General features: G+C 46.7%; 1 protein-coding gene across 3 annotated transcripts in view; it reads right to left on the reverse strand.

Annotated features, from left to right (window-relative positions):
- The window catches only part of DENND2A (DENN domain containing 2A), a 101,179-nt gene that overhangs the window by 80,973 nt on the left and 3,707 nt on the right, over nt 1–16,499 (reverse strand). The window contains exon 1 of one of the 3 annotated variants that reach the window (XM_036111319.2): nt 5,341–5,402. The exons of the other annotated variants lie outside the window; for them this stretch is intronic. The gene's annotated coding sequence lies outside the window, so the exon portion shown is untranslated. Of the gene's footprint in view, nt 1–5,340; nt 5,403–16,499 lie in introns of those variants that run through there. 3 annotated transcript variants of the gene reach the window in all.

Genomic DNA, 16,499 nt, shown 5'->3' on the forward strand with positions numbered 1-16,499 from the left:
AGATTTTATTTATTTATTTGACACAGAGAGAGCACGAACAGGAGACAGAGAGCAAGCACAAGCAGGGGGAACCGCAGGCAGGGGAGAAGCACGCTCCCTGGGGAGAAGGAGGCTGCCTGCTTCTGAGCAAGGAGCCCGATGAGGGACTCGATCCCAGGACCCCGGGATCATGACCGGAGCCGAAGGCAGCTGCTCAACCAACTGAGCCACCCAGGCGCCCCAACCCCAAATATTTAAACTCGCTCTTCTTTCTCTCTGTTCTGGGCTGGCCAGAAACCACTTCTTATTTCTAACTTCTATGGAAGTCTGGAGTCTGCTTCTCCCTCTCCCTCTGTGATCTCTCTTGCTCTCACTCTCTCTCAAATAAATAAATAAATAAATAAATCTTTAAGGAAAAAAAAGAATCCTAAATATGGAAAAACATATGCATAAATGTTTATAGGTATTACTTATAATATTGCAAACTTAAAAATAACTTAAATGTCAAACAATATAATGGTAACATAAACTATGATATAGTTATTTGATGGAATATTATAGAGCACATTAAATTATGTTTAAAGAGGGGCTCCCGGCTGGCTCACTCCTGATCTCGGGGTGGTGAGTTTGAGCCCCACACTGGGTGCAGAGATTACTATAAAAAAAAAACTGTGTTGGGGTGCCCTGGTGGCTCAGTGGGTTAGGCCTCTGACTCTTGGTTTCTGCTCAGGTCATGATCTCAGGATCCTGGGATGGAGCCTCATGTGCCTCCCAGCTCAGCGGGAAATCTGCTTCTCTGCCTCTCTGCCCCTCCCCCTGCTCTCATGCTCAAATGAATAAAAATAAATAAAAAATAAATAAAAATAAATCTTAAAAAAAAAAAACTGTGCTTAAGGAGAATACAATTCTGTAAGGACAGAAAGGAGATTAGTGCTTGCCTAGGCCGAGAGTGGGTAGGGCAAGAAAAATGGGAGTGATTGCTAATGGGTATGGGGTTTCTTTCTGAGGCGATGAAAATGTCCTAAAATTGATTGTGGTGATGGTTGCACAACTCTGTAAACATGCTAAAAACCATTAAACTGTACCCTTTAAATGGGTGAACTGTAATGTATGTGAAGTATATCTCAATAAAACTCTTATTTAAAAAAATAAATTTCTGTGGGTGTCTCGGTCTGCCCTGTGGCGCCCCCAGCAGGCCCTTGGTTGCCTTGCAGCCACAACCAGGCCTGCAGGGCGTTGGCTCACCTGAACCCCTCCGGCCACCACGTGCTTTGCTACCGCACAGCAATCTCCAAAATGGAAGCGTAAGTGACACTGTATTCTCATTACCTCCTTCCCCTTAGTTGACCACCAGGACCTGTATTCTGGCCTCCCACTTCCCAGTACAGCTGTTTCATTGGGTCCAAAGAGAGATTATATGGAAACCTACGGCTAACAGAAAAATAATCATATAATTCATTCTCCAACTAACAGTTATGTCTACTGTGCAAAGGGAACTGAGTGAAGCCTGGGAGAAATATAAAATAAAGACACTGATTTGCCCTCTGAGAGTTTTCATTCTTGTACAGGAAAGACGATGCACAAGACAATACTGTATTATACACTTGGAAGTTGCTAAGGGAGTAGATCTTAAATGTTCTCACTACATACACACACACGTTAACTGTGTGAGGTGACAGTGTATTAACTAACCTTCACAGTGTATACATATATAATCATATCATCGTGTTGTATACTTTAAACTTATACAAAGTTATATGTCAATTATATCTCAATAAAGCTGGGGGGAAAGATGCACATGAGTGCCTCCAATGCAAAACACAATATGATAAGCAAAACAGTGAAAGCAAGATGCCTTTGTAGATCTGGGCTCGAAGGATGGGCTGAATTTCCTTTGGGGTATAAGGGTGAAGGCACAGATGTTTGCATAATCTCAGGACAACTAAACGTTGAAGCACAAACCACAGAATGAAAAGCAGCACCAATTCCGTAAGGAGATTACACTGAACTGAGGGCTGGATTCCTTTCAGGGGTCAATCAAGTGAACAAAGGCAGAATCTGTGAACACAATTTGTGTAGATTTTCTGAAAGCTTTTACCAAGATACTACTGTAAGCGTAACGACCTTACATATTTTTTTATTTGGAAATGATTTCAGTTTGCAGTACAGTTGCCAGAATTTTACAGAAAACTCTTCTAAACCCTTTATACAAATTTACCAAGTTTTAACATTCTCTCAATGGAAGACTGCTTTAAAATGCTGTTTTGGAGGCTTAGGGAAAATAAGTTCTAGGCAGGCACTAGAAGTCTTGAGTGCTCATGAATCCAAAAGAAAACAGAATCTTACAAAACCAGTTTACTGAAGTAAGCAAGCACAGCCAGGTCCAAAAGACAACTCGACCTCCAACCTACCCCAACCCTCCACCAGGACCTCCCAGGAGGACACTGAAAACTTTAAAACCAGAATACCAGACATGGAAGACAAGCTAGGAAAACACTGAAAAATACAAAAGAGTGGGGTGGGGGGGTCGGGGGTTGGGGGGCCACCACTAATATATTAAAACATACTATAAAGCCTCTATAACTAAAACAGTGTGCTACCGCCAGAAGAATAGATAAATAGACTGGTGGAACAAAATAGAAAGCCTAGACCCAACTACACATAGAACTTTATATATGATAGGGGCGCCTGGGTGGCTCAGTCGGTTAAACGTCTGCCTTCGGCTCAGGTCCTGATCTCAGGGTCCTGGAATGGAGCCCTGCATCAGGCTCCCTACTCAGCAGTGAGTCTATTTCTCTTCCCCTCTGCCCTTCCATCGGCTTGTGCTCTCTCTCTCTCACTCTCTCTCTCAAATAAAAAACAGAAAAGAACTTTATATAATGATAAAGGTAGCATCTTAAATCACTAGGGCAAAAGTGGACTTTTTAATAAATGATGCTGTAATAACCAAATAGGCCAAAAATGTTCAAGTAAGATCACACTGCAACTCTCATGTGCCTGGGGCGCCTGGCTGACTCAGTGTGTAGAGCATATGACTCTTGGTCTCAGGGTAGTGAGTTCAAGCCCCACATTGGGCATGGAGCCTACTTAAAAAAAAAAAAAAATGATGTACCTGCAGTTCTAGTGAACTGAGGATAATCCGCATCTTTTTCAGAGCCAGAAAACCAGCTGCAGGCAAGAACTAGTTTCACAAGGGGACTGCAGCCTTGAGGGGCTAACAGGAGACCCTGAAGGATCTGAGCAGTGCCTGCCATAACTCCCGAAGGGCTCCAACTGCCTCAGAACCTGCTATGATTTCAATGAAGTTTTTAAAAGTCTGATTCTTGAGGCGTCTGGGTGGCTCAGTTGGTTAAGCGTCTGCCTTTGGCTCAGGTCATGATCTCAGGCCCGGGATCGAGTCACACATCATGCTCCCTGCTCACTGGGGAGCCTGCTTCTCCCTCTGCCTGCCACTCCCCCTGCTTGTGTGCACTTGCGTGCTCTCTCTCTGACAAATAAATAAAATCTTTATTATTTTTTAAAGACTTTATTTATTTATTTGACAGAGAGAGAGAGCGAGAGCAGGAACACAAGCAGAGGCAGTGGGAGAGGGAGAAGCAGGCTTCCCGCTGAGCAGGGAGCCCCATGCGGGGCTTGATCCCAGGACCCTGGGATCATGACCTGAGCCAAAGGCAGATGCTTAACGACTGAGCCACCCAGGCGCCCCTAAATAAAATCTTTAAAAAAAAAAAAGTCTGATTCTTTTTCTAGGGCAGCCCTAGAGCTTATAATACATTTGTGCAGCACCTGATATCCATACTATACACACATTATAACATATATAACCCCCCTCCCTCCCACCAATTTCCAGGTGTGTTACTGTTATCCTTATTTTGAAGGTGAGAAGATCAAGGTTCAGAGACTTGCCCAGAATCACAACTGTTTAAGAGACAGAACAGGGGGGCCCCTGGGTGGCACAATCCGTTAAGTGTCTGACTCCTGGTTTCAGCTCAGGTCATGACCTTAGGGTCCTGGGATCGCGTCCTGGGATCGAGCCCTGTGTTGAGCCCCATGTCAGGCTCCTTGCTCAGCGTGCAGTCTGCTGGAGATTCTCTTCTCCCTCTGCTCTTCCCACCATGCTTGCTCTTTCTCGCTCTCTCTAAAATAAATAAAATCTTTAAAAAAATAAAAGAGAGAGAACAGGGAATTTGTAACTCTCTACTCCAAATTCTATATTTTGGCCCTCAAACCTCCTTCTCTGCTCTCTCAGCACCTTCAACTAGAACCAGCCTGGATTGACACCTCTCACAACCTGATGCAAGAATCTGCTAATTGGTGATGCCGAGAGACCCGGGGGGACAGTAACCTCAGAGTCTGACCCACAGGGGTCAGGCTCCTTAGGGGAGCCTGACTTTCTTCTAAGGGCAGCAAGCAGGAAATAGCTTTCATTCATAACCTTTGGGAAGGTCAGGGTAAAGAAATTAGCACTGTTACATCCTGTGATCTGTCAGGCATTGATTTAAGCACTTTACAAACATAATTCTAGAAGTAACGCATCGCCCAAAACAAATGAAAACGTATGTCCACATATGTTCTTCTACACTAATATTCATACCAGCATTATTCATAATGGCCATAAAGTAGAAATAATCCAAACGCCATCAACTGATGAACAGATAACTAAATGTGGTATACCCATACCATGGAATATTCTTCAGTCATAAAAGCAACGAAGTACTGATACATGTTACAACGTGAACCTTGAAAACATTACGCTAAATGAACAGAAGCCAGTCACAAAAGCCCATACATCGTTTGAGTCCATTTATCTGAAATGTCCAGAACAGGGAAAGCTATAGAGACATAAAGTAGATAAGTGGTCGCTTAGGGCTGAGGGGAAAGGAGAGGGAGTTAGGGGGTGACGGCTAAGGGGTGCGAATGGGTTTCTTCTTCCCTGTGGTGGTGGTTGCACAACTCTGTGAATATACTAAAAGCCATCAAATTGTATGCTTTCAGTAGATGAATTTTTATGGTAAGTAAATTATTCCTCAATAAAGCTATTACCAAAAAAAGAAAGGAAGGGGGTGGGCAGAGGAAGGAAAGAAGGATCAATCCAAGCATCCAGCACCATGTACCAAGCACATAATAGGAAGTCATAAGAGCATCAGTGAGATTTTAAAAGAGACATGTCTGGTCCCAAAGCCCTTGCTCCAGAATGCCATTACTTCCTTCACAAGCAGTATCTCTGACGAAGTACTTAGCGAACGAATCCAAGAAACTAGGATACTTATGAATACAGTGGTAAAACAAATGAACACAAAACGGTCACAGAAACATAACACGGGTAGTAGATATGGCAGGCGCTATGCGGAGCTTGCCTACCTCACAAGCAGGTCCCCTTTTCTACAAACTGTCCTATCCCTCAGCCGAAGGGTTCCAGGGTCGCCGGCAGCCATGTTTGAATGATGATCCCACCCACACCCACAGCTGATTGGCTCTAGAGGACGCCTGACTCAAGCCGGGCCAATCAGATTCCACTCCTAGGGAGTTGCGCCGATCTGCGTGGCTGGAACATGGAATCCGGAGCCTGCGAGGGAGCCATTTCCCAGCTTGTGGAGTAAGGAGCCGGGAGGCCTGCGCTGTTGGGGAGACCGATGCCAGTGCGCAGATGGCTTGGCAGCCCCTGGATCCAGTCCCCTTTTGAGGCTAGGCTGCAGTCCTGCCCGTGGGTTCCACGAGACATCTTCATATCTTTGTTTAAGCAACAAAAGAATCCCCCCCGCAACGCCTAGTGCCGTGTTAAATCTGTGTTCATCTGCTATGTTCAACGACTTTCCCAAAGCGAAAAAGTAAAACTACTGTATGTGTGAGATTTTTGGGGGGAAGATATTTATTTATTTATTTATTTAAGATTTCATTTATTTATTTGACAGAGACACGGCGAGGGAGGAAACACAAGCAGGAGGAGTGGGAGAGGGAGAAGCAGGCTTCCCGCTGAGCAGGGATCCGGATGCGGGTTCGATCCCCGGACCCTGGGACCCTGACCTGAGCTGAAGGCAGATGCTTAACGACTGAGCCACCCAGGAGCCACAGATTTTATTTATTTTTTAGAGAGAGAGAGGGCACAGAGAGAGTGAAAAGCAGATTGCTAGCTGAGTAGAGAGCCTGACCTGGGGCTCCACCCCAGGACCCTGGGATCAGGACCTGAGCCCTAGGCAGACGCTTAACCAACTGAGCCACCCAGGCGCCCCTGTATGTGTGAGTTTTAAACATGAATCTGCATCGATATCCGTGAAGCTGAGCAAGCTTCAGCTACTAAGGAAACTAAACCCCCCCTTGGGTTTGCCTCCAGCCTGGCACAGGAGGTTGGGTGCGAAGTGATCATTCCCGTGACACGATTGAGGGGCAGAAGAGCAGCTCTCAAGAAGTCCTTTTCCCTCCCTGAGGCTCTTCATGACACTGGAGGTGCTGGAAACTTCTTAGTAAAGCTATCATGAGACCTAACCTTTCCAAGGACTTTAAGAGCGTATTATAAGCATTACTGCAGGAGAGCTGCTGAACCCTTGGATGAACCCTTAAATAAGACATGGTATCAGAAGGTGAACATTCTCCTTCCTTCCCAATAAAACCTCACTGAAAAAACTCTAGCTTTATATTGGAATGGACTAATGAGAGGTTACTGTGGGTAAATGAACAAATAAAAGGCATGCATGCCTTCTTCAGTTCTTATTTTAGATCTACAATATACATACAAGAAAGCAGATACCACATCTCTCCCACACACACACACTGGCAGGAACACGTTTGAATGAAAAATATTTCTAAGAGTTTTGCATAGTCTGGACACCAGAAGGAAGAGCTGACAGGAGGGAAGGGATGGACGAGTCCTTTTCCCATCCCTCTGTCTATTTATGGGAGCCATTTCCCTTCAGGAAATGCTGAGCCCCTTCTCCCAGGACCCTGTTGGGAATGACGCCTGCACTGGCTGACCCAGCCTTCCACATCCTTCTCCTGGCCTCAGCAATTCTCCCCTTGTGACCCAGTCAGTACTGGGAACCCAGCCTGTAAATGACAGTGCTTTTAGAGGCCCCAGTCTAGTGAGGAAATTCAAAGAGAAAAGGGAGGGTGGGAGAGACACACCACGAAGCCAGAAAGCCCCTGGCGTGGCGAAGCTCCTAAATCTGAACACGGTATCAAAGGGGATGAAAGGGGATGGATCAGGAGGAAGTTGGGGCTAGAAACGATGACACTGTGGCCCAGGAGTTTTGTGGCTCCCCTAGCTTTGGTCACCTGGCTGGGTGGTGGCAGAGGCAGGAGCAGGACCCAGGGCTCCTGTCGCCCCATCTAGGGCTCAATCACCAGCTCCATACTCTTTTCCCTTCCCCAGATGACTCACGTTTCAATGGAAAGCTGTCCCAGGGGAACTTGGGTCTATTGTGTCCTTGATGAAGGTGGTTCGCTTCTCTTCTTGGTCTTCTCTTTTTGGTCATCTGGGGTTTGGGTTGGTTTTTGTTTTTGTTTTTGTTTTATTTTGTTTTATTTTTTATTTTTTTAAAGATTTTATTTATTTATTTATTTGACAGAGAGAGAGACAGCGAGAGAGGGAACACAAGCAGGGGGAGTGGGAGAGGGAGAAGCAGGCTTCCTGCAGAGCAGGGAGCCCGATGCGGGGCTCCATCCCAGGATCCTGGGATCATGACCTGAGCCAAAGGCAGACGCTTAACGACTGAGCCACCCAGGCGCCCCTGTTTTTGTTTTAGAGGTGAGAAATGTCCTTTGTTATTAGGACATTGAGGGATTTTTAAAAAGCAACAAAAGCAAAAATGTTTGCCCCACAGATGCCAGGTAATATTTGCCCCACAGATGCCAGGTAATATTAGTCACTGGCTCCCAGGGAATGCTTTTTCTTCTTTTACAAAAAAATTAATGAATATATATAGTGTTCAGAGCTTCCCTGCCCTATACCAGGGAGAAAAAGAGACTTAGTGTTAGCAGATCAAAGAAAATGAACTGGAGAATGAGGGTAAGACAGAAAAGTAGAGACTGAGAATCAGAAAGACAAAGACTGAAAACCAAAGAAACAGGGAAAGAATGGCAGTAAAACACGGAGAGGAGAGACCCAACAAAAAACCGCCAAGACACAGACCAACAGGGAGGCTATGGGAGGTCACATCCAGATGCCTCTCCATCGGATGCAGCATCCTGGTGATCAACTTTTTTGCAGCTGAAATGTATATAAAGGAAATACCTTGCCCAAGTGTATATCATGGGCAAGAGAATAGCTAGAATGCCCTATTGGCAAATACTTGGAATTAGAATTTTCCCAGCCCCACATTTCTATTCATATTCTTTCCCTCAGTTGTCATCCTCCCTTTTCCTTGCTATTATATTCCCACCTACCCCTCAAAATCTAGTTTAAATCCTAAGTTTTCCATAAAACCTACTCTGACCCCCCAAAACTAAAGTTCTTCCCCACTCTTCTGAATTTCTAGAGCAATTATTAACTTATCTATACTTGATAATCTAACTAAATGTGTGTAACCTTGTCTTATCTCTTCTATGGCTGGCTTCAACTGTTATTGAAATACGTTTTACTCGGGGTATCTGAGTGGCTCAGTGAGTTGAGAGTCTGACTCTTTTTTTTTTTTTAAAGATTTTATTTATTTTTGACAGAGAGAGAGTGTACAAGCAGGGGAAGCAGCAGGCAGGAGAGGTAGAAGCAGGCTCCCCACTGAGCAGGGAGCCCGATGCGGGGCTCGATGCAGGGCTTGATGCGGGGCTTGATGCGGGGCTCGATGCGGGGCTCGATGTGGGGCTCGATCCCAGGACCCTGGGATCATGACCTGGGCCGAAGGCAGTCGCTTAACGACTGAGCCACCCAGGCGCCCCTGAGCCTCCGACTCTTGATTTGGGCTTAGGTCGTGATCTCGGGGTCGTTGAGATCCAGCCCCACCCACCTCGGGCTTGCACTCTCCCTCTCTTTCAAAATAAATAAATAAAATCCTTAAAAAAAAGTATGTTTTACTTAAGGTTCCACATATCTATGTTTGCCACTTCAAACTGCAATAATGAATGAATGGCTAACATTTATTGAGTATTTACTATTCTCTAGGCAAGATTCTACATGGATTCTTGCACTGAATCCTCACACCAACCCTATGACTGCCTCCCCTTTACAGATGTGGAAACTGAGGTCTGGAGTGAATAACTTTTCCTAAGGCCACATGGATGCTGAATGGGTACAGTTTGTCAGATTCAAGAGTCCAGTGCCTAGCACCCGAATAAATGCCTTGGGGGTAGGGTCCAGGCCTTCCCCTCCTGGGTACAGAGTAGCTACTCAGTACATCGTTATGATTGGATTTTATTCCAGGTCCCCAGCACCCATCCCCTTTCATACCTCCCCTCCATCCCTTCCCTGCCCACCACAAACACCCTGGCCCCACCCCCCACCCCATCGGATCTGTCCTGGGCCCTGAGCACGTGGAGAGCCCCAGGGCCTGTGCCTCCCGGGACTGGATGCTCACACTGCACCACTAAGTAGCCACTTGAAGGGATGCACCTGAAGGCCACATTTGTTTGCTTCCTGACATCCATCTCTGGTTCCGGCTGTGCTGCCCCAAACTCCTCACTTTCCCGCCTCCTCTCTCCCTCTCTAATTCCTGCCCTCCTCTTCCTTTCCTCCCCCTCAAACCCCTTCCCACCCTCTTTTGCTGGCTTCTGTTCTCTTTCTTTCCATGAGCAGAGACTTTCCAGCTTGGCTTCCGGCCAGCACATTTGGACAAAAGGCAGCAATCTTAGAGGAAGACGTCATCTCCCATCCCCTTTCCCGGGGCCAGCACCATGGCTCCCGAGACCAGAGAGGGAGAAGGGGGCCCAGGCTGCTCTGCTGTGGCTCCCCGTTCTGGGAAAGGCCTTGAGCGATAGGGTTAAAAGCAAAGAGTTTGCAAACAGACCCAGGTTCAAACTCCAGTTCTGCCACTTGAGCCGGGGGGACCTTGGACAAGTTACTTTTCAAAGACTTCGCTCTCTCCTCTATAAAACGGTGGTCATTGTAGCACCTCCTTTGAAAGAATGCAGGAAGGATTAAATGAGAATGCACCTGTAAAGCATTTGGCACAGCACATGTCCTATAAAAAGTGCTCCACACCCATCGTCTGTAATAAAGCGAGCTTAACTCTGCCAAATAATAAAATAGGAGTAAGAATACGGGAGCTTGTATTAATAATACTACCACCGCCTCAACTCCTCTGCAGGGCTGCTGATCCGGCCTCAGCTGTTTGCAAGTGTGGCAAAGCTGTAAACCACTCTCCAACATGGAATTGCTATTACCGTGTACGAGTTGGCTTTGAAATTGGAAGGGGAGCTGACCCCCTTTCCTTTTCAGTAGGAACCAGGACGTGCTAATGCTCAGCTTCAGTGCTGGATGTGGAAGTAGGAGGAGCCCACCCTGATCAGCACAGCGGGGCTCATCCTGACTCCCCGCCCTCCTCCTCCCCTCCCCCTCCGTTTTCAGGCTCCCTGAACTCTGAGGCCCTGTTTCTGTTTGTTTACTATCTGTGCTGGTGTGTGGTACTTGGAAGTTGTGCAATGCTTGGGAACGCGTTCACTTTTATTTAGCTAGGTTTTGAGATATGGGAAATGGTCTTTCCCCTAGGATTTTATTTAGCTCATCTAGGCCAGCATGGATGGATTTGAATTTAATCAATAAGATTAATCAAAAGAGCTGAGTACAGTAGTCCACATGAGATGCTGTTGGGAAATACACACATATATGGGATGGTCCCTGCCTCTTAGAGCTGCGGATGACAGCTATGAATCAATCAACGGAATGGCAATTAAAGATTGCAATTGTTCAAGACAAAAAGACAGAAGCAGTCCAGGGAATGCCTGACACACATTCCACAGAAGTCACAACAGGAGATTGGCTCAAGGACTAAATCTGAGCTATAGTGGTGAAGGTTATAGAACAAATATAAACTGAAGGGATGCAGAGGTGGGCAATGAAGGTCAGAGGAGTCACAGACAGCCTCAAAGAAGAGGTCGGATCTGATGGCCCTTGTGACTGGATTGGGTTCCAACAACTGGGGAAGGAGAACGCACTCCAGGCGAGGCAAGGGCAAGAAGAAGTTGCACCCCTGCCCCGACGCACGGACTGGGGGCTGGAAGCCCTTGGATGTGCGATGGGAGCCAGGAGAAGATGAAGTGGCTTGGTGGCTTACATTTGGGCATGTCCCAAAAGCAAGGAGGAGGAGTTAAGAGGGGCTACCCTGGGAAAATGAAGAGGATACGTAACGAAGATATGTACTCTTTTGGACATAATAGGGTTGAAATGGCACCTTCAAGAGGAACCTTGTGGAGTAGGCAGTCAGAGGTAAAGATCTAAGGGTCTGGGGAAGGAAGCCCCCTGGAGGGGTAAATTTGGGAGGGAGCCCAGGAACCCCTGCGCACAAGAATGAGCTCCCCAAGGGACAAGTGCAGACAAAGAGAGTGAGGACACCAGCTCTGGTTGCTCTTCCATGGTCCTCATTACTCAGCTTGCCTCAGTTTCTTTTTGTTTCTTTATGTGGGCCTTCCAACTAGACGCTGCAGTCTGATGGTAGAACACTGGCCTTGGGCTTCTTTTTACTCCTCTACAGTGCCTAACCCACACTTGGTCTACCACGAGTGAGGCGTACATGCTTGCCAAATAAGAAAAAGAAAATGAATCAGTGGAGATCTCCTTTTCTAAAGATGATGAGGATAAGCCAAAGAGTGTGGCATCTCAGGTGAGGAGGCAATATTCAGAGTACTTACCAAAGGGGTGGCTGGGCCACCAGCCACTCAGAATGACCTCACTGTTAACCCTGTAATGGCTGGATCTGGGGAGGTTGGGGTTCCGGGTAATGTGGGACACTGGGAGCTCAGCAGTTCAGAAGCAGTCAGCATTTTGATAAGTGGACCGATATATGAGTGCACAGGGGTTCTACATTGACCTTGACCTGGGTCAGGGTGGGGGTGGGGTCACGTACATTAGGGAGCTAAAGAACAGAGAACTGGCCCCCGGGGGCATCATTAGTAATCGAGGATAAGGTGTCAGCAGCTGGTTAGGGAAGGAAGCCAGATTTCAGGGCCTTGGGGAAGGAGCTGGTGGACCAGCCTCAGGGGCTCTTACAGCCACTCCATCTCCCCATCCTGAAAGCATCCTGCTTCTCTTTTCCTCCAGGCAGCAGGCAGCCTGAACCTGGAGCTGTGTGGGTATCAGAAGCTGCCTCTTTGACCCTTTCCCCAGCTCTCTCCTCTGTGCCCCAGGCCAGGGATCTTGGCTGTCCTGCGTTCAGCGGAGAGGAGAGCCCTTCTTGGCTCCATCTAGGCAGTGCTGGGACCTCCAAGTCTCATGGTTTTGGGAGGCATCAAGGAGCTCACTCTCCTCTGACATTTTTTTCACCCCATTAGATGCATGGGTTCAGCTGGAGGGTAAACAGAGAGCACTGGTCCCTTTTTGATGTCCTGGGAGTTTGTGCATATTTGTTGACTGTCACCAGCACAGACGATGACATGGACCAGATGGAAAGGATGACAGTGGCCACAAGATGCCGGGGAGTCTTACTTGGGGTTGGATGACCACACACTTCATTCCAAATCTGAACCCCTCTCACCTGCAACTCAGAGTATTAAATAGAGAACCCCTCTGAGCCCCCAGAGAGCTGGAGACATTTTCTGGCAGAGAAGCCCAGAGCACCCGCAAGCGCAGGGGATGCAAGTTCTGAATCTCAGGCTGCCCCATCGCCCCTGCCCGGTGATCAAATCAGTCCTCTATGGCTTCTCTCCCAGCTAACTTCTCCCCTGACCATGCAAAGGGCAGTTTTAATCCTGATTTGCTGCATGATCCCGTACAAATGCCTTTGCCGCTCATCTGGGGTGGTTGAGCCTGTAATTCCCAGAGACCTGAAAAGCACATAAAATTATAGAAGTGTCCTGCTTCAATGGTTCTCATTTGCTGAAAAAAGGCAGTCAGTTATTATTTTTCTCAGGGTGAGCTGGGGGTTGGCAGGGACAGTAGTATCCATCTCCTCTGACTCTTTCTTTTTTTTTTTTAATTTTATTTATCTATTTGAGAGAGAGTGAGAGCGAGAGAGATCACAGAAGGAGAGGAAGAGGGAGAAGCAGACTCGCCACTGAGCAGAGAGCCTGATGTGGGGCTCGAGCCCAGGACCCTGAGATCATGACTGAGCAGAAGGCAGACGCTTAACCGACTGAGCCACCCAGGCGCCCCTCCTCTGACTCTTTTAGTGGGAAGGAGAAGTTTACATGTAGCACCTGACCCCTCCTCCTTCCCTGGCTTTGGGCTCTACTCTAGGGGGAGCTAAACAAGGCTGGGGGGGCGGCGGGCAGAAGGATGGTACAGACTCATGTCTGCTTATGTCAATGCACTGGGACCAGCAGGGAGAAGGGAGGGACACGGCCAACTCTCACCCTTTCCCGGGGCCGCGACAACATGCAGTTTCCAATGACAGTCCCAGGGTAAGCCTGTTGTAGACCAATTAACAACTTATCTTAAGGGCTCCCTTTTTACTTTCCAAGTGTCCCAGTTTGTATATATGGTTGCCCTATCCATGACCCACGGTGGATTTGCAGAGAACTTGGTGCTAAGTCAAATGCAACCCTATGATAGCTTCCTTTCTGAGAAGTGAGGAAGTATGAGGGAGAAAAGGGAGGCACTGTGGATTACTGCACCGGGTTGACTCTTGTGTGTAACCCACCCCACCCATCCCACGTTTCCGCCTACACAATATGTGGAATGGTGGTTACGTGGGATCAAGGTTATAGGAACATGAAACCAGCTGCCAGAGACAAAATTAAGTCAGTTCGTTGGATAACAACCTATAAAACATAAAAAACCTCTTAGAAATTATAATTTTAATATGTTGCCTATTTTAATTTAATAAAACTCAAAATAGTAGATTCCCTTTATGAATGTACCACACTGTGAATTTTAATTTTCGGATTAACTTAAATAGAAACTCATAGTAAATTCAGTGGGGGAACTAGGGTGGGAACACTTGGGTTAAGGGAGAGGGAGAGAATATATTTTACAATTTTTTTTAAGACTGAACATCGGAATCTCATTTTTGAAATGTCCATCACTGGGCCCAAAGATATTCAATATGCATTTTGCTTTGAAATCTATTTTAATCTAGCAATTACACCTCTAGGAATTTATCTTACAGAAATATTGGAACAAGTGCCAGAGAGTGGCTAAACTCAGGAAAACCCAGGGCTCATAAACAGGTAATGTGTTAAACAAATGAAGGCGATCCACACAGAAGGAACCCTAGGTGGCTGGGGGGGGGGGGCGGGGAAGGATGGGACTATGTATGTCCCCCATGGAATTATTCTCACAAACCACTGTTCAATTGTGACAGCATGCATCCATTTCTGCAAGCAAACATATTACATGCAAAGGGAAGAAAAATCTAGGAGGGTTTGGGATATATACCAAACAGTGATTGCCTCCAAGGAGGGAGATGGTATGGGGTAAACTTTCATTTTTTTCGTTTTATTCTTTTTACGTATTGCTTAAATGTCTTCCAACAAGCAGAACTTTCACAGTTTACACAGAAAGATATATGTATATATACAACGATGTATATAAAAGCAATCTTACAATTTTAAAGTACACTTTTTAAGAAAACAAAACCACCAAAGGAAATGCATTTGATACCGTGTTTGAACTGGTCTGACAAGCCCTGCTGATAAGACACGCAGCCCTGGGTACCATGGAAGGATGGTCACGGTCACAATTTCCTGTCCTGACCCCACTCTCCAGCTCGATCCTGCTCTCATTTCCTTCTGAAGGGGAGCATGAAACCTCTTGTTCCCCATTACTGAGGGAAGTTAACCTCTTCCCTGAGCTTGCCACAAAGGTGACTCATCCCTTCCTTCCCTAAGGCCGGGGGAAAAAGATAACAGTTTTTGGCAGTTCAGCCTGTTAGAAAAGGGGAGTTTAGGGCTCACCTCTCTTCCAGTCAACTGTAGGCCAAGGATGGATGTGTCAAAGGGAAGCCAAAGACAAAGCCCTTCTGGGCTGCAGATGGCAAAGGGCTTAACTTCTAGGCAAGCTGAGAGTCGACAGGATACATTTTTGCTCAGCTCCGACAATGATCTTAACAAGAGCGTAAAAGATGGTCTGACTCTGGCTTCCCAACATATTCGTCTTTGGACATCAATTCTAGAAAACTGAGTAATCGCTCACCTCAGTTCCAGGCACTGACTTGCCTCCTATAACTAAAGGGGCAGATGTGCTTGTCAGTCCTTCTGTTTGGTAGCCAGTGTGTGCGGGTTAAAGAGAGTATGCGGTGGGACGCCTGGGGGGCTCAGTTGGTTAAGCATCGGCCTTCAGCTCAGGTCACTTTCCCAGGGTCCTGGAATCGAGCCCCGCATCAGGCTCTCTGCTCAGCGGGAAGCCTGTTTCTCCCTCTGACCCTCCCCCTGCTTGTGCTCTCTCTCTCTCTCTGACAAATAAATAAAATCTTAAAAAAAAATAAATGAAGAGAGCCTGGGGTACCCATGGAGGCCATCTGGCTCTGTGGAGGAAGAAGGGTCCACGCCTGGACACAGGAGACTGGGCATGACATAACCTTGGTCACTCATGAGTACATGTGACACATTCCACAGGCCCTTAGGAAGCAAAAAAGAAGGGGCTGGGGTTCCAGAGAGAGTAAAGGAAGCTGAGTCAACTTTGCCCACAGCCAAAGAAATGAATGCCTGCAAGGTGTATTTGAGTGTTGTTGGGAAAGTCATTGAGCCTCAAAATTTTCCCCTATTATCCTGTCAGAGATGCAAAATTCAACCCTTATAGATTCTTCCTTTTGACTGAGACCTTATGGATGTTCAATTGCAAACTAATTCTCCCAGCTTTTTTCTTTTTTTTTAAAAAGATTTATTTATTCACTTGAGACACAGAGATACAGAGAGAGAGAGAGAGCATGAGCAGGGAGAGAGGCAGAGGGAGAGGGAGAAGCAGGCTCCTGGATGAGCCAGGAGCCCGATGTGCGGCTCTATCCCAGGACCCTGGGATCATGACCTGAGTCGAAGGCAGACGCTTAGCCATCTGAGCCACCCAGTCGCCCCCTCCCAGCTTTTTTCCAATCCAGAAGACATGGGTCAGAAAACAAATATACTTGAATATCAGGAGGCAAGTAGAAAGAACCCAGAACTCAGAGGCTCGGCACTCAAGAAAAGTAGACTTAAGTGGGTTCCAGGCAAAAAGAGAGCGGTGCCAAAGCTTTTCAGTTCAGGCTAAGGTGCAGCACTCGATACAATTGCATTAGACAGATCTAACTACAGAAGCCTTGTGATTATGCTTTTAGAATTCCTATTTTTAAAAAAATACTTCACATACACACGAAGCTTCCCATGAACGTGTCTGCCGCTAGCCTTCTTATCTGTATCTGTTCAAGCTGACTTTAAATCCTGATGTTGAAGGCTGATCAGCCATTATTTCATAATGAGTAACAGGCTTCTAATTTTAAATTTTATGGGGTCCTTGCTTTTGGAATCTG

Source organism: Halichoerus grypus, chromosome 12, assembly GCF_964656455.1.
Source record: "Halichoerus grypus chromosome 12, mHalGry1.hap1.1, whole genome shotgun sequence".
In the NCBI taxonomy this organism is placed as follows: domain Eukaryota; kingdom Metazoa; phylum Chordata; class Mammalia; order Carnivora; family Phocidae; genus Halichoerus; species Halichoerus grypus.